The sequence below is a fragment of the Parasteatoda tepidariorum genome, chromosome 5 (genome assembly GCF_982258835.1).
Source record: "Parasteatoda tepidariorum strain Cologne lab strain chromosome 5, Ptep-v5.0, whole genome shotgun sequence".
NCBI lineage: Eukaryota > Metazoa > Arthropoda > Arachnida > Araneae > Theridiidae > Parasteatoda > Parasteatoda tepidariorum.
The window spans coordinates 3871145-3889077 of NC_141759.1; positions in this window are offsets into that span (position 1 = coordinate 3871145).

The following is a 17933-nucleotide window of genomic DNA, read 5'->3' on the forward strand; positions in this document are numbered from 1 at the left end:
TTTATTTTCACATCAATATTAAAGCATCCATGAAAACAAAACATGTTGTGATGACCAATGTGTGTATGACCCAGAAAGAACGAGTTTAAATATCTTGAAACAATTGTCATCAACGATAATGAAATTTACAACCGCTTGATGCTGGTGAAAACAGATGTTACTTTGGTTTATTAAGAAACTAACTAAGACCACGACTCCTTAGCATGAAACATTCATTTGATCCATAATTCCTCTACAGCAATCGATACCGAATGGGAATTTCAATGGTACAAAAGGTTGCAATTTGAAGGGAAAAAATGGTCCCTATAGCTTTTACAGGAGATCGGTAACTTTAATTTATTTATTTTATTTTTGCTTATTTTTCTATATCTTAAGAACTTTTAAACGAATGGAATAGATATCATGATGTGCCATTGCTGCTGGTATTATATGCAGTCCCTGGCCAAATTATTTAACTATAAAGCTTTATTGTTTTTACACGACTGAAACCAGTTTGCACTTGTTTACGTTCGTCTATCAATGGGTTAACATTGTCATGCAATACGTTATAACTGAATACAAATACGAAAAATATTAAAATTCTCTTGAATAAAAATCCATTACATGTATATTTAAATATAAAAGTATTGCCTATAAACTCGTGCGAAACACGTCATTATAAACTGGTCCAATTATTATAATACACTAATATAATACCTGATAGAATAAATATTCTATATTTATATAATATATCGTCAAATTTATCCAATCGTCCAATTTAACCCATCGATACACGGACATTAACAAGTTCAAACGGTTCCATAAAAACAATAATGCTTTATACTAATAATTAAGATTTTACATAGAATCTTATAGTACGTCTAATAACACAGGCCTGCGATGAAAAAAATAGAAGGGGTCTGATAGCTGAACTTAATGTATTTTTTGGTGCTGAAATGGAAAATAATAATGAAAAATGTCCATCACGTCACGTTTTTTTTAGGAAAATTCAATTTTACTGGAATTTTTATGAACATTTACCATAAAAAAATTTTCATTTTTGAATTTCTTCCCTTTTTGATGGACCAGCATTCTACTTTGGTCAAATCTACAAAAGTACCCCTCTACCACTACTTCCTGTCACCGTCCCTCTCTCTGTAACAATCTCTCTCTATAGCGTCGAGAGAATTCTTATCTAGGTATGCTGACCTCTCAGAAACACTAGCAAGCTTAATAGGGAGTTTTTTTAAAGTTTGCTTTTTTCTGTGCGTTTCGTGAAACAGGGCTTTGAGTTCAAGACATTGTGAAAATTTCCCAGATGACTTTTGTTATACATGCGGAGAATATAGTGTAGTTAAAAATCGCATGAGGAGCATTACAGACTATGTAAGACAACCTTATCTCGCATATTTTGACATGAAACTCGGAGATCAGGACAAATCTTGGGCACCTCATAAAGTTTGTGTGCGGTGTCTCAATGATCTACGCTTATGGCCTCAAGGAAAGAAGACTGCTTTACGATTTGGAATTCCTATGACGTGGAGAGAGCCCCCAAACCACTTTGATGATTGTTATTTTTGCTCCTGCCATGTTCGTGGGTATAACCGAAAAAATCAAAGACTAATATCTGAACCTGGCTCTCGTCCTGAACAAAATAAAATATATCGACCACAGTTGGGCCATTTGCGGTGATTTGAAAGTTATCTCCATGCTTCTTGGTTAACAAGGGGGATTTATAAAGTACCCATGTTTCATTTGTGAGTGGGACAGCCGTGACAAGACTTAACATTGGGTCAAAAAAGAATGGCCGAAAAGACAAAATCTTGACCCAGGCACCAAGAACGTTATTCGAAACAGCTTAGTTGATCCGAAAAAGTATTATTAGTAAAAAAGTAAAATTAGGTATAATGAAGCAGTCTGTCAAGGCTGTTCCAAAAGATGGCAATTGTTTTAAATACCTGTGCAAAAAGTTGCCAGGTTTATCCCAAGCTAAGTTGAAAGAAGGAATATTTGTTGGTCCAGATATCCGCAAACTCATGAAGGATAAAGAATTTGAGACTAACATGACAGAAACGGAAAAAGAAGCTTGGGTTGCTTTCAAAGATGTCGTCAGTAAATTTCTGGGTAATTACAAGGATCCTGATTATAAGGAAACTGTAATGAAAATGCTGGACAAATTTAAAACGTTGGGTTGCTCCATGAGTGCAAAAATGCATTTCCTTCACTCACATGTGGACTTTTTCCCTGAAAATTTAGGAGCAGTTAGCGAAGAACAAGGGGAAAGGTTCCATCAAGATATCAGAGATATTTAGCTTAAATATCAAGGAAGATGGGACAAGAACATGTTCACTGACTTCTGTTGGATGATAGCTCGGGATAAACCTGAGATTAAGCATGAAAGAAGATCATCAAAAATAAGTTTCAGAGGAAAACTAGTATATACTTAAATAGAAACATTTCTCTTTTATTTTTTGCTTGGTTTGTTTGCTTTGTTTTTTGTTTCAAACTTTCATATACACATACACAATATTTATTATTCTTGGTTAATCGTCAATTTTACGTAAGTTATCTCAATAAAAACAAATTAAAATGGTATGTTGGTGATTTTCTCCTAGAAACTGATGTAAAAAGTTTGAACACAGACATTGTTTTTCTCTTGACCTGAGGTGACTTCTGCTGTCTGGTAACGGTATTTTTTATTCATTTTAACCTATAAAAAATCAGTTGATAGCTCAAAAATCAATTTTCTTTCACAAGATTAAATTTTACATAGATCAAAATGAATGAAGAGAACAGTTACCGGATAGTACATGCAAAATTATTTGAGAGAATTCTTTTCCAAATAGGATTTTAGTAAAAATATTAATATCGATTTTATAAAAAATCCTGGTGTGATTGGGGAAAATGAAGGTCATTTTCAAAATCAGCATATCAAATAACATATAAATCAACAATAACTTCTCTTGCATTTTTCAAAAAGTTCAATTTCGCAGGCTTGTGTAATTTGGCCAGGGACTGTATGGCGTCCTATAGTGCGGCTTTGAGGAGAACTCCTCTAGACCGAATGTCTGAGCCTGTCTGCTGCTATGGTAACAAGTGAGAGCACATTTCTAATGGGGGTGAAATGGAGGAAAGAAGGTGTTGATTGGTCTACTTACGACGACCTACGCTAAGATTAAAATAAAACTATTCACCCTACACCCCTATTCGAAGTGACCTTTCCTCGCAACCATAGTACCCGCCACGACGCGAGACGAGTGTCTGGAGGAGTTCTCCTGGAAGCCGTATTATAACTCACCCTGGACGGTGATTTACAGCTATTGTGGCTAAAGCAACCTAATACAAAACCGGAAGTCCTTGGTTCAAATCCAGCCGACAGTCAATGAGTATCCTTCGCACACGTTTTTCTCTACGAATGCATTTCCCTCAAAAATGTGTATATTCCGTTTTAATTTTGAATACATGAGGTTTTCAGATTCGACTATTGTTCAATTCAGAGCGATTTTTACACATTTTTGTTCAATATGGAGAAACCCTTCTTTACGGTGTTTTACATTTCAGGCTGAAATCATTTAAATCTTCTTTTGCATATTTAAATTCATAACAAGTCAATCTTTTTTCCGATAAAAATATGAAGATTACAATAATTTTTTTATGAAGCAGAAAAATATACGGGGATTCATTTTGTTTGAACACAATATTCTAAAAAAAATTAGTAATAATACCGTTTTTTACGCAGCTTATTTAATCATAATTTTCTATCAATTCAAATCCCTTTTAATAGGATGTGTTTCGCAATCCCATTTTTAGAATCTCTTTCAAAAATAAAATAAGATACACTATACACGCTCAAAGTTTTCATTGAAAAATAAATTGGATAAAAAACTGAAGTGTTATCAAAAAAAGATAATCTGATGAATCCTTATCGAAGTTATTCTGATTATTAAATGTGCAGAAGCCATCCTGTCAAATGAAGTCAGAGGTGATTCAATAATCGCCTTTTACCCTTAAATTACATGCGACCCTCTGACCCAGTACTGGCGGTAACATTTTTTTCTAGTCATAAAAGTCCCTTTTTGTGACTTTCCACATACCTTCGATCTTATTGACCAGAAGCAAAAGTAACCTTACCAGCTGGTATCCAACGTAGAACTAACGGACCTCTGAAATTACATATACCGTTGAACATTTAAAAATAACGCTAAAATCTAAACAGACCAATCAGAATCACGATTGGGTTTCAACATCGCCCAACTTGGCGATCAACCGCGATCACAACTTGGCGAGAATCAAGGGGCACCCTCAAATATAGTCTACCCTGGATGACGATTTAGAAGTCATGAAATCACATTTAGACGTACTCAAAACAGAAAAAGGTAAAAATGAAAACTTCCATAAACTGGCACAATCGATAAAGTTACCGATGAAAAATCACCGGGTATATGTTAATGTTACAACTGTCGTTGAACAATCGACCTAATTTTTTTGGGTTCACGGCTATTAATGTTCAATTCCGTAGCCTTGTCATTTCGAACCCAATCCAGAAGACAAGGGAACTTTTGGATCAAGTATTGGGAGAACTTGCATTCGTGGAGAATTTTTTTGATGGAACTAATCTGCTTTTACGTTGGTGATGCAAACTACGATAACTTCTCACGGTTAGCCTGACGGGAAGGGGATTCTAACCCATGATTCGTCTGTCCCTGAGGATATTTTACGTCAGCAGTGTGTGGTCAAGGATTTCAGTATTGCAATTATAGAAGCAAGTGCAACTCGAGTCGTTGCAAATGTAAAAAGTTAAAAACATTTCGTAATTCCAAATGTTGCAGTTCCTACCAAAATAAATAATTTGTTTTAAGAAAAATTAATATTTTAATTCAAAGAAGTTATGTATTTCGAATATTTTTTCTTTTGGAAAGTGATGTGGTTAAAAATTAAAGTGTGCCCTTCACTGATGTTTTTTTTTTTTTTTTTAAGTTAAGTGCACTGCCCCGTATGGACTGTTCTCGGTATAACCAAACCGTAACCTGTTTCAGGAAACTCATCAGGGTCTTCAAATGCTGTTTAGAATTACCTCCCGTATTGTAATTCTTACAGGAACGCATTGCAAATTCACATTTTTATTTCTCACTTTGACCAAAAGAAGCGGTTGTAATTAATTTTGACAATTTGTATTAATGCTCCGGATTTATCACTTTAACTGTAACACATATACATACATAGATAGATAGATAGATAGAGAAATAGAAAGATGTAGATAGATATAGATATATATTACAAGAATATAGAACGGTAAGGTATTGTGTGTTTATTTGAAATTCTTTTTTTTTGTGTGCAATGCGTAAAGATTTTCTTACTTGCATAGCTCATCGTTTTCACCATAATGTAATTCGCAAATCTCAATCATATTTTCGTTCGAGGCTGAAAACTTTTCTACATCTTCCCAACCAACGATGTCAGGAATATCTAAGAAATTTACGACAGGAATCTGAAATTTATGGAAAAAAAATAGTTATAATAAACACCGAAGTCAAGCATCACTGGCTGCTGTCAGTAAACGGGTGGGTGACCATTTTGATCAGCCTGCGTAGGGACTGAGGTTGCGCAGTATCGGTTCTCGTTAAACTGTTCTACCGAGTAGTGCTCGACTTCGCACGCAGGTCGTCGGGCTACCAAAGCAGAGGAGCCGTCACTTCTGCTGAGAATCAAAATAGCGATAGAATGCATTCGGGTCAACCAGACCGTCGCTAATAGCCCATTGTGCAATTCTAGTGCGACGTTCATAAAGTAACCATTTCTAAATATATTATTACGAAATCCATCTTGGCGACATTTTTTCAATGGTGCGTATACGAACGAAAATTAAAATAACCAGCAGATGTTTGTTGTTGTTGTTCATTTACGTCGCACTAGAGCTGCACAATGGGCTATTGGCGACGGTCTGGGAAACATCCTTGAGGATGATCCGAAGACATGCCATCACAATTTTGATCCTCTGCGGAGGGGATGGCACCCCCGCTTCGGTAGCCCGACGACCTGCACGCGAAGTCGAGCACTTCACGGTAGAGCAGTTTAACGAGGATCTATACCGCACACTCTCGGTTCCTACGCAGGCTGATCCAAGTGGTCACCCACCCGCACACTGACCACAGCCAGTGATGCTTGACATCGGTGATCTGCTGGGAACTGTGTCTTAACGATCAGTCCACTGCGGGACAGCAGATGTTTGAGATACAAAATGAAAAATATACTTACACTGAACGATCTGGCAGCAGGCAACAAGTGCAAGGGGAAAAAAAAACCTGAATAGGCACAATCAGACATACGAAACCTTTCAAGCATTTATACTACCAGTTTTTAATGTGTCCAATTCAAAATTATTTTTCTGGTTTGCCTCTCTTACGTTTCGTCAACCGCTTGTTTACCTTTATTACATTACCGACCAGGTGGCAGAGCGGTTAGCGTGCCTTTTTGAGAAGCCAATGGCGGCGGGTTCGAATCCCGCTCAGGGCATGGATGTTTCTCTCCGCGTGTTGTCCTCTGTTGTGTGTAAACGTGGCCCACCCTATGAACGGGTATCTATGGCAGTGTGGTGTGGGTAATGTTACTCGCCTCCGTGACTTAGGTTCACAGCTGCCCACTGGGTAACGTTAAATGAGCAACACTTCCAGCATCTTCCGAGGTGAGGAACGAAAGTTTAATACCTGTCGTTTAAAAACAATATTTTTAAGACCTTATTTTTTGTTGCTTTACTGCTACCTCAAACTACAAATATAAATCAATGAATAAAAATAAAAAACTGCGTTTTTTAATTGAATTTGTCCGGCAATGGACTGATCATAAAGATCCAGTTCCCAGTAGAGCACCGAAGTCAACCATTACTGGCTGCGGTCAGTGAGCGTGTGGGTATCCTCTTTGATCAGCCTGTGTAGGGACCGAAGGGGCGTGGTATCGGTCCTTGTTTAACTGTTTTACCGTCAAGTGTTGGACTTCGCGCAGGTCGTTGAGCTACTAAAGTGGAGGCATGGGCCGTGGAGGAGTTATCCCCTCTGCAGAGAATCAAAGTCGTTATGGCATAACCATCCTCGAAGATATTTCCCAGACCGTCGCCAATAGCCCACTGTGCAGCTCTAGTGTGATGTCAATAAAGTACCTACCTTGTTTTCTCCCGACCCCAAAATTAAAATTTCTTGCATTTCCACATCCTTTTGTTACCAATTTTATTAGGCGCTTCATTTGAAATTAACTTTGCAAAATGTGTCCCTTAGATGACTAATAGCTCATTGTTGTTTGTTGGGTCACCTATAAAATCAGGTAAGTCTTTTCCCTCCAGCTTTATATCTTATACTCTAAGCTGGAGCAATCCAAATGAAATATATGTATATTTTTTTTAACTATGTTTAATTTGTTCTTATTTAATTTAAAAATGTGATATTTTTTTTTCATAAGACAAACAATTTATCAATCATGAAAAAGCTTTCTTCGTATGAAAACTTCATCGTTACAAGCATTGTTGCCATCATGTTAAATACAGTAGAATATGCATGCTTATCTGAAAGTTAATAATGTATCTTTAAAGCATCGAGCACGAATAGGGAGAGAGATAAGCAACAACATATTTCTTAAACGGAAATTTTAAATTATTCAATCATGGAAATATAATTACGATTCACTAAGAAGTCATTTGAATTCACAACGTACAGTGAAACAGCAATCGGAATACGCACAAGCTGATCTATTTAATCTCTTCTTTCTTTCTCACGTGGAAGAATGTTGCCAATTTATAATTGCCTCTGTCTTTGTTTGTGTATTAATGAAAAACACTCTCTTCATACAAAGTTACATGAAATCGTAAACAAAGAGAAACTATAAGAAAAACCTTAACTGTGATATACTTAATTTATTATGTAGTATCTCCCTGGATTTCGTTTTAACTAATCATGCTCATCTTACTGATTCATAAAATTTATCTGATCCCATAAATTACTCTCTTATTTTACAAAATTTCTAACCGAAAAATAACTTCAGTTACTCTGATTATTTTTTTATTTATTTTTAATTTATTGGTACAACAAAAATTTGCGGTCTTGTGTACTTAATTGTGTGCCCCAATTTCGTGTTCTTTTATTTAATCTTAGCTAAAACTCAACTTTTGTTGCCATTTAAAAAAAGCAAATGCAACAACATGAATATGTATAAGGCTCCTCCATAATTTAAAGTATATCCCCCTAATTCGGGGCTCTTAATATGAATAATAACTTGTGAAGTCAGACATACCTGTATAATGATTACAGAGCCTGTTAATGTGTTTTCAACACTTGTGGGTTCCTAAAGATTGTGTGAAAATAAATCTTCTTTTAATTTTTAAAGAACTCGAAGAGATGTCAACAGCAGGGTTCCTGAATTGGCCAAAAATGAGTCGTATGCCTTTTCTGTTTTAAATTTTTAAATAAAGTAAATTTCCTGGCCGGCAAGGTGGCCGAGCTGTTAGCGTGCCTGACTGCAGAGCCAGTGGCTGCGGGTTCGAATCCCACTCTGGACATGAATGTTTCTTTCTCTCTCTTTGTGTTCTATGTCCTTTCTCCTTTGTGTGTGTGATTGTATGAATGTGACCCGCCCTATAAACGGGTTTGTGGTTGTGTGACGTGGGCGACGCTGCTCCACCGCCGTGGCTTCGCAGCAGGTGCCCACTGGGTAACGAGAAGAGGGTAGCAGTTCTGGCACTTTCTGAAGCCAATGGACAATTGTTCTAAGTGCCCGCCATTTAAAAAAAAAATTCCAACCGGGAAATTTGACCCGGAATAAGTTTTGTGAAACTTCGTCACAAGTCACTCAGAATTGCGTTTTGATATTTTTAATAGTCTATAGATGTTTATAAATATTGTTTCGATGAAGTTAAGTGAACTTATCCTTAGTTTTTATTTACATTGTAAAATACTTACTTTCATTTCCTCTCGATCAAAATAATTGTGACAATACCGAGGGTAGTCTTTACAGAATATTTCCGTATCATCGTATGTTTCACAAAGACTCTCCCTTGCTTCACACCAAGATAGTCGGCGTAATCTGCAAATGAAATGGAACAAACAAATAAATTTTTAAACTTGGTTACACTGCCAATGTAAGCCTCGAAACCTCCTATAATAGTCAAAGAAATTTGAAACAACAAAAGATGACTCCAAATTATTTTGCAATTACGTACTTACACTGCAAGAAGAGGACCTCACATACCCACACATGTGACCCATAAATCAACCCAGATCTTTGTAAATACATAGTGAAAAAATTGAAATTTTTGAGAAAGAATCTTCTTGAAAGAATTTAGAATGTTTCGCTTAAAAGAAATGATACTTTGCCGGGCTACTCGAAATAGAATGGAAAGAAACAGTTGCTAACGAAAACAAATGCCACGTTTCAACAACCCGTCAGGATCGATCGATACCTACACTACGTCACTTGCAGGTATCCACGCAATCCATGCAACGCTTCTGCTGTGCTTGTGGGTATCGGCCAACCATTATTCGTGATGGTGTTACATGTAAAATTAATTCAATCAGAACCACCCAACAAATGTAACGGGTAAGCTGCTGTAATAAAGCAAATAGTTTTTCTCGGCTTCGGGGCTAATATTTTTATTCTAAGTAAAAGACGCGATGAACACTAAAAAAGCCTTAAAATCGCTTTCTGGGCAATCCGGTCTCCGTTGAGCAGCCGTTGAAATAAATAATAAAATAAACTCAGTCATGCAATTAGGATTGCCGTTAAAGGGTTGTTACTTCGGTGCCCAAGAAGCCGAAATACCATACAATTTCATTAAAAATTCTATCACATCAAAGCTCTGACATTCGCACACTATCCACGGCTACTCAGGGAATAGAGCGCTAGCCTCCCAATGAAGTGATCCAGATTCCCAGCGGTGGCTGGTTGATACGAATTCTGCTCGCTGCTCGCACCGACCACAGTGTTGGATCCGGGAAAGGACATGGATCCAAAATCCGAACTTTAGCAGCAGATTTTATTTTGGGTTTACGACTATTAATGTTGAACTCCATGGCCTTGTTATTTTGAATCCAATCTAGAAGACAGGGGAACTCCTGGATCAAGTATTGAGAGAAATTCTGCCTTCGTGGAGGGCTTTTTTATGGAACTAATCAGCATTTGCGTTGCATGGAGAGGAGAATCACCATAACCTGGGGATATTTAACGTCAGCACTGTGGTCGGTGCAAGCAGGGTACGGAATTTTTATCGGCCATCCATCGCTGGGATTCGAGCCCGGTTCACCTCATTGGAAGGCTAACGTTCTATCCCCTAAGATACCACGGCTCAGATAATATGGACAGTAACGTCTATTAACGATTTAGGAACGTCTGTTAATTTCTGCTGAAAACGAATTAACACTTCAGAGGTGGGGTTAGTCTTCGCTTACCACGGTTCGTGCTATGTTGATTAGACAGCACTTTTTCTAATCTTGTCCAAGTGTCTTTGAATCCACTTTTATGAAATGTCTCTGGTGGTTTCAAAATGAAACAATTCACGCAAGTGGAGTATTTGGAGAGTGTGCCTGTAGAGGGGGGTTCAGGTGATAAAAACTACCATGCAATCGATGCACCCAGCAGCTCTAAAACTTTGACCATCGATAGCTGCTTAAATCTGTTTTGCCAGTAATAATAAGAGAGTAGTTCTCCAATGGATTCTGGTCCACAGTGGAATTCAGTGAAATGAGGCGGCTGATTTCTGTCCTCCAGAGATCTAATGTCAGACTTCCTTATAACAATGTCTCAGGGACTCTTTCAGCAAAGAACTCAAAAAGCTCAATTCCAATGAACCATGGCTTAAACAGATTCTTAATGGCCTAGGATGGCATCTGTCGCCATGTTTCGTCTGATGTCTGGACCCGATTGCCTGAATAAACATCAACGTGGTTCCTGGTCCTTTTTGTACAGTGCGCAGAATAAAAAACAGACTACCCTGAATAACTTTTGATCTAAGGGTCGGTTCATCACGTTCTTCTAAATGGCTCGAGGAGGGACCTCAAATATGCTAATTAATTAGTACAGACAATATTTTAAATTAAGAATCAAGTACAAAAATGTACTTTCTCTGAATAAACATACATTTTTTTTCCCAACGGATTCGCTTTTTTGACCCCCAAAATGTAGGTGGTTGCCGCAAAATAAATAGGATCTTAATTGTTTGGGTCAGGAGACTGGTCCAAAGTTTGGACCTCTTTATCTTAATTAGAGGAAGAAGGAGAGAAAGAAGAACGAAAGTTTTAAGTGAATTACGAATTTTTGCACGCAATTATAAAATTAGGTCATCTAAAGATGATTCCATGCAAATTATAACTTTTAGTATCTATTGATTAATTTTTAACATTTTATTTAATAATAGTGGAAACATTTTTGAATCGAAAATATACAATTTTTACATTATTTTAAGGAATGTAATTTTAAATAGCAAATACAAAATATGAGCAAAATCGGTCGAATAGTTTCTGAGAAATTGAATTTTGAAAAAGTCGTTTTTTTTTAAAATTCAATTTCTCGGGAACTATTCGATTTTACTCAATTTATGTATTTTGCCATGCAGAAATACACTTTTTAAAATGATGGGAAAAAATGTATGCCTTACAATTCAAATTTTTTCAGCTATTAACTGAAAAAAGAATAAGAAATAGTAAATACTCATTAAAGGTTCTTTTTGCATAGTAAAAATGGTTGGCTAAAAAAATTTTATTATTTCCCGCAATTTTTTTTTATTTTGATTAAAAATTTCTCGAGATATGGTGAAATGCGTAAAAAGTAAAATTAACATTAAGGGTTCGAAACTTTGGACCGCTTTTCCGCCCAAACTATTCTGATTATATTTACCAGATTGCGGCTTCCCCTTTTTTTTTGGGGGGGGGGGGGTCAGAAATCCGAATTCGTAGAGAAAAAAAAAAGATTTTTTTTTTCCAGAGAAAATGCATTTTGTGTTTGAATTCGTAACTTAAAATATTGTCTGCACTAATTAATTAGCAGATTTGAGGTCAATCTCTCGGACCATTAAGATTGAGCGTGAAGATCTGATAATTTATTCAGGATGGTCCTTTTACTTTTTTACGCACTGTACCTTGCGTAAAGAGATGGACTTGTATCACTCCGCAAAGAGATGTTTCACCGGTTCTTCCCCTGACATATATCTAGGAAAACTACTGGACAGCTCGCTTTCAATTATCGATTTATTGTTATCTTTTTGATATTCAATTGTCCTTCAATGCGCCATTGGAAATATAAAAAAAATATTACATTAATATGATACTTCCTCAATACAAAGATATTAGGGGACTGGAAAGTAATGTCATTTCGGTGCATTAAATATTCGTTAGTCTTAAAAACCATTCTGAACAGGCATTGAATGGGTTGTTGCTAACGAGGGGGAATACATTATTCATTAAAAGTAAAATTTTGATAACAAATATAGAATGAACTGAAACGACATTACTTTCCGGTCCTAATGTATTAAAACTATAGCGTGTATTGAACACTTGCCTGTTGTTGTTACAGAAGGTAAATGCTGGAAGTATAATTTCAAAAGGATTGCTTTCTTCTACATTCACTGTTACGGGATATTGATAATAATAATGTAAAAAATCACACGCTTGATATGAAAATCCCAGAAAACACAAAATAAAGAATACTGTTCTTGCGATTGTTTTTTTCCATGCGGAAGATTTTGCAAATTGTGACTCTCTGAGCCGTCTAAATTTTTTAACCTCCTTTTTCCTTTCCTGCAAAGACGTTTTAAAAATTGTGAGTATTTACACGATACATTAGTTAAACACAGAAGTAAACAAACAATTTTAGGAGAAATAAAACAGGGCTAGCTGTCATAGTGTCAATTTTCAAGAAGTCGAGAAACCTATTTTTTCACCTTGTAAAAGCTCTGAGACTAGCGTTCTCTAGATACTGAGGAAAAAAATCTGGTGGAAAAATGTTTATACGAATATTTGAAAACTAACTGCGTTATCTTTCCAAATTAATGTTCTAATAACAGAGATTCTTCCCAGGGATTCTCTAACAAAAGTAATTTTTTAAAAAGATGAAGAGGTGTGCTTTTAATTTTCACTTAAACAATTTTACTACGAGCTTTTTAGTCACTTTATGTCAACTTTTATACATATATATAGCCCCAAGCTTTTCCTTTCCTTCAAGCCTTGCCAGGCGCTGTATTTCAACAGGACAATGCCCACCCTCATATTTCTAGGACTGTTCAATCCTTCCTTGCATCGCGGCAGGTACAGCTTCTTCCTTGACCTGCGCATTCTCCGGATATGTCGCCGATTGAACATGTGTGGGATTTCGTTGGTCGGCGTCTTACTCGTGATCCTCGTCTTGTTGCTTCTACAGACGAACTTTGGGTACGCATGCAAACAATATGGAATGCTCTTCCTCAGGCAGACATTCAAAATTTGTTTGACTCCATGCCACGTCGTGTAGCAGCACTTATTGCGGCGCGTGGTGGTTACACAAAATACTGATTTTGATCTCTTGTTATTGTTTGTTTGCTTTGAAAGTTCAACCATTTATTTGTACTGCTACTAGTCAGCTGTGTATTAAATTTCATTTAATTATGACGATTCCTTCATGGTGTTGCAATTTTCACTAACATGAGTTTATATATATATATATATATATATATCAGGGTTTAAGCTGAGTCTAAAAATTCATTAGCAAAAAAGCTAAAATCTGAAAAAAAGTTTTAGCAAAATGCTAAAATGCCATTAGGCTTATAAAATTACTTTATATCAAACAAGTACTGTAAGTTATCTGACAAAGAATAGCTTAATGTACAAGAATATCAAAAAGAATACCTATAACAAAAAAAAAAAAAAACGCATTTATTATTTATCAAAACATTTTGGTTTATAATTAACAATCTTCCTTTCTTTCATGTTTGCCCATTTTACAAATGCTTCTTGAAAGTTAAATGCACTTTCAGGGCCCTCAATATTAATCATTAACAAATTGTTTATATGGTTGATTAACAACCTGTTTCGAATATTAGTTTTAATCAAATTAAGGCAGCTAAAGCCCCTTTCACAGTCAACAGTGTGCATTGATATTGTTGCACAATACTCTATAACAGAAGTTATTAATGGGTACTGTTCAGACACATCATTGGTATATAAAAATAAAAGTAATTCATTAAATGACATGTTTTTACATCGTTGCATTAAGATGTGTTTAAATAATCCCCATTCACAAAGTAATTCAGTTTCTGTAAACTGAAAATCTTTTCTGGGAGATTCCGAAAACAAATTGAAAATGCAACGGATTTCCTTTACACCATAATGCTGTAATTCTTCCGAACTATGGGGCATCCTGCTAGGTATAAATATATTAAGCATTTCGATTTTATCCAAATCAACCAATCTATCAGTAATATTTTCAATGATACAGTTTAAAAAAATTGTGCATCAATTTACGGAATCTTTCCCTCTGTTTCAGTCCATCTAAAATTATATGGCCCTGAAACTCAAATTTTTCACTTTCCTTCTTAGGCACATCATCTAAAAAACTCATATAATGAGTGCCGGTGCCATTTTTTATTTCTTCTCAACTTGAAATACAAGCCTTCACACTTGATTGAACATATTCAAAATTTAAATTAGATTTTTGAAATATGAGGCTTAATTTATTAATGTTGAACATGATATCATTCATGATGGCAGTGGTTGCTAAAAACAAAAAAGTAGTTATATTTTTTAGCAACCCTTGAGCAACAGGACGTTTGTCTTCCATTAAAACACTAACAAGAGCTTGCCAGTTGCAATCCAGAGCTGTAACTGAATTCCCCAAAGACAACCACCGAGTTGTTGATAACTTAATGAATTTCCTTGATTTTTGTTCAAGGATATCTTGAACATTCTTCAATCGCCTGGTATTTGCAGGGGAACATTCAAAATAAGAGTGAATTCTTTTTATTATGTCCTGAAACTTTACCAGGTAAGCATTCTCAGACGCTGCTTGGCTCACGGCTAATCGACAACTATGTGCCACACAATGTACTGAAATTAAATGCGGATTTTGGTTTTTGAATAGAGCAGCAACCCTCGCTCTAACAGAGCAGCAGCCCCCGCTCTCGGTGAAACTCATATATTCTAGCCATTTTTGTTGATCGCTATGCTTCATCTCGTTTGATCACGTTTTTTTCGTGAACGCTAGCGTCATGGTTCTTCTTGCGAATGATATTTAGATTTTTTCTCCTTCTTGTTTGATCAAGTTTTTTTCATGGATGTTAGCGTCATGGTTTTTCGCGGAAGCTTTTTTTTTAATGGAATTTAGTAAAATCCTTTAGCAAAAATGCGAAAATGCTTTGTTGAATTTTAGCATTTTTGAGGGGTCTTTTCGCATTTTGCGAAAAAAGCTACCGTAGCGGAAACCCTGATATATATATATATATATATATATATATATATATATATATATATATATATATATATATATATATATATATATATATATATATATATATATATATATATATATATATATATATATATATATATATATATATATATATATATATATATATATACGAGGGTTGTAAATTAAATAGTGGCAACTTAACCTTGAAACTCACAAAAAGCGCGCATGCGTAAATAGGGTATGGGTGCGGTGAGGTGGCGCTGTTGTCGATGTGTAGAGTGCAAAAAAAAGTCGATTTGCTTAGAAGGGTGGTTGCTGTGTGGCGTTAAAGTGAGGAGTTTCGTTTCCATCGCTCTAAAGCATGTTGTGAAAAGGCTTAATGACGAAAAAAGACGAGATGCTTGAATCCATCGTGCTACTGTCCTATATGGTAAAGCATTTGCTCCAAAGGCTTCCACTAATCCTCGATAGCATTCTGTTGCATTTTTGCCACGGGCAACCTCGATTGTAAGCCACGACCGCTATATATAACTAAACCGACACAATGAAAGAACCAGGAAGGTGAAATTTTCAAGGTAATAAATGAATCAGAGGAAAATAACAAAATGTGGTTGCACACTATATGGGTATGTTTAATGTAGCAGAACTCCTTTTACCTTCACTTAAATCTTAACATTGCTAACCACATCAGTTTTAAGAATGCTTGCATGTTTTTTTAGGCAGTGGTAAATAAAATAAAGCAAAGAATTATTAGTCCCGCCTTCTAATAAATTGCTAATAAAATAGTTCAGACACAACTTTTTTTCTTCCACTACGTGTTTCGATTGATACAGTTAAACTAATTTCAGTTTGTTTAATTAACTATTATATGTTGCCCTTTTCGGTGGTTTCACGTTATTGAAATAAGCAGAACTTGTTTTTTACAGTTCATCCCAGTAGAATATAGATCAGATGTCTTTAGCATAACTTGGCATGATGATATTGCTCGCGACCAACTCATCATAGTAAAAATTTACCACTATCAAGAAATTTTATCCGGCATATATCCCTTTCGAAGGGCCATAAAACACTTATTTCCAAAATATAGGTATTAAAACTTCTTTGGTGCTGCTTTAATAATCACCAAATATATCAATATATTATTTTATACCTATATTAGTATATTTGGTACTTATTCCACAACCCTTCAACATATGAATTTTGTGCTAAATACATTTATCAGTAACAGCTCTCTAAAGCCGAAATTTTTTTTAAAAAAAATCGAATTATTATTAGAGCTTATTGATAAGGATTTTGGAGCATTTCTCTATCTGACCTTTAATTTACTGTTAATATATTTATAAGTAGTAGACGAACAAAGTTCCTTTAATCCACTGGAGGTTTAGAAAATAGGCAAAAATGGGAGAATGTCGCACCAAAATATATTTTTTCCCTATCTCATAACGGTTTGCTATCTCTTGAAGACCTCAAATTAAAATAGGAATTTTTACGTGCAGAACCGTTTGTGGGTTAATTCTAATTCATTAAAATATTCAGACACTATGTTTGCTACCACTGGAGGAAAAAAAATCTGAAAGTACGGAAACCCTGTTGTAGAACTATTATCAAAACTGTGCCAAAAACCATCGAACGTATTACCGTCAACGTTGCACAATTTTTAGCAAATAGCTTATTTTATTTTATTTCAATTAATACATATTATCAATACTAATGAAGTATAAGGTGTCAATAAAAATATGGAGACTTTTTTTGGTTCCCTAAGTATGACAATTTCTTACGGTTCTTACAAATAAATAGCTTAACTCCATCACTTTTGCTTTGTATTGCATAGCTTATTTCAAAATGCATTGATATATGCTTCTTTTATTCCAATATGCATTCAATATCATTACCTTATTTAATTAATCATCATTGGCATCAATAATACTATGGTGATTATTTACGTGTCTCCTAAACGAAAAAGTACCACAATCCCATTAATTTTGCCCTTAAATACAGAAATCTCTTTTTTTTCTGTTCGATTCGGTACTTGCTCTTCATAAAGAAGTTCACAAATACCTACACATATGACATATGACGTCAGCGCCTGTTGATCATTTATAAGCAAAATGGCGTGTTAAAGTTGAACTAAGTTTCTTCACCTAAGTTGGAATGTTAATTAACATGAAGTTAATTAAGGAATTTAATTAAATGCAGGAAATTTAAATTCTGTTTCTCGTTGGCCACTTGAATATCAAGACTTGAAATATCAAGCGTGTGAGCTGTCATAGGCAGAAAAGCGCAAAAACACATGCATATAAATTTTTGAAGAAATATTATTTTCTCTCATTGGACAACGAAAAGCTGAACCGAATTCAGCTATAAGTTGGGTAGAATTAAAAAGTTACTCTTTTTAAAAATAAAATTTGAAATAAAATGTTCTCAAAGAAAGCGTTGATGACAGTTATGAAAGTCATGATATTGAAAATATGCGTAAAAGACGCCGCCTTACAAGTTTTTTCTTAAAAACATAATTATTGTATTGTTTCAAGTCTTTATATTGT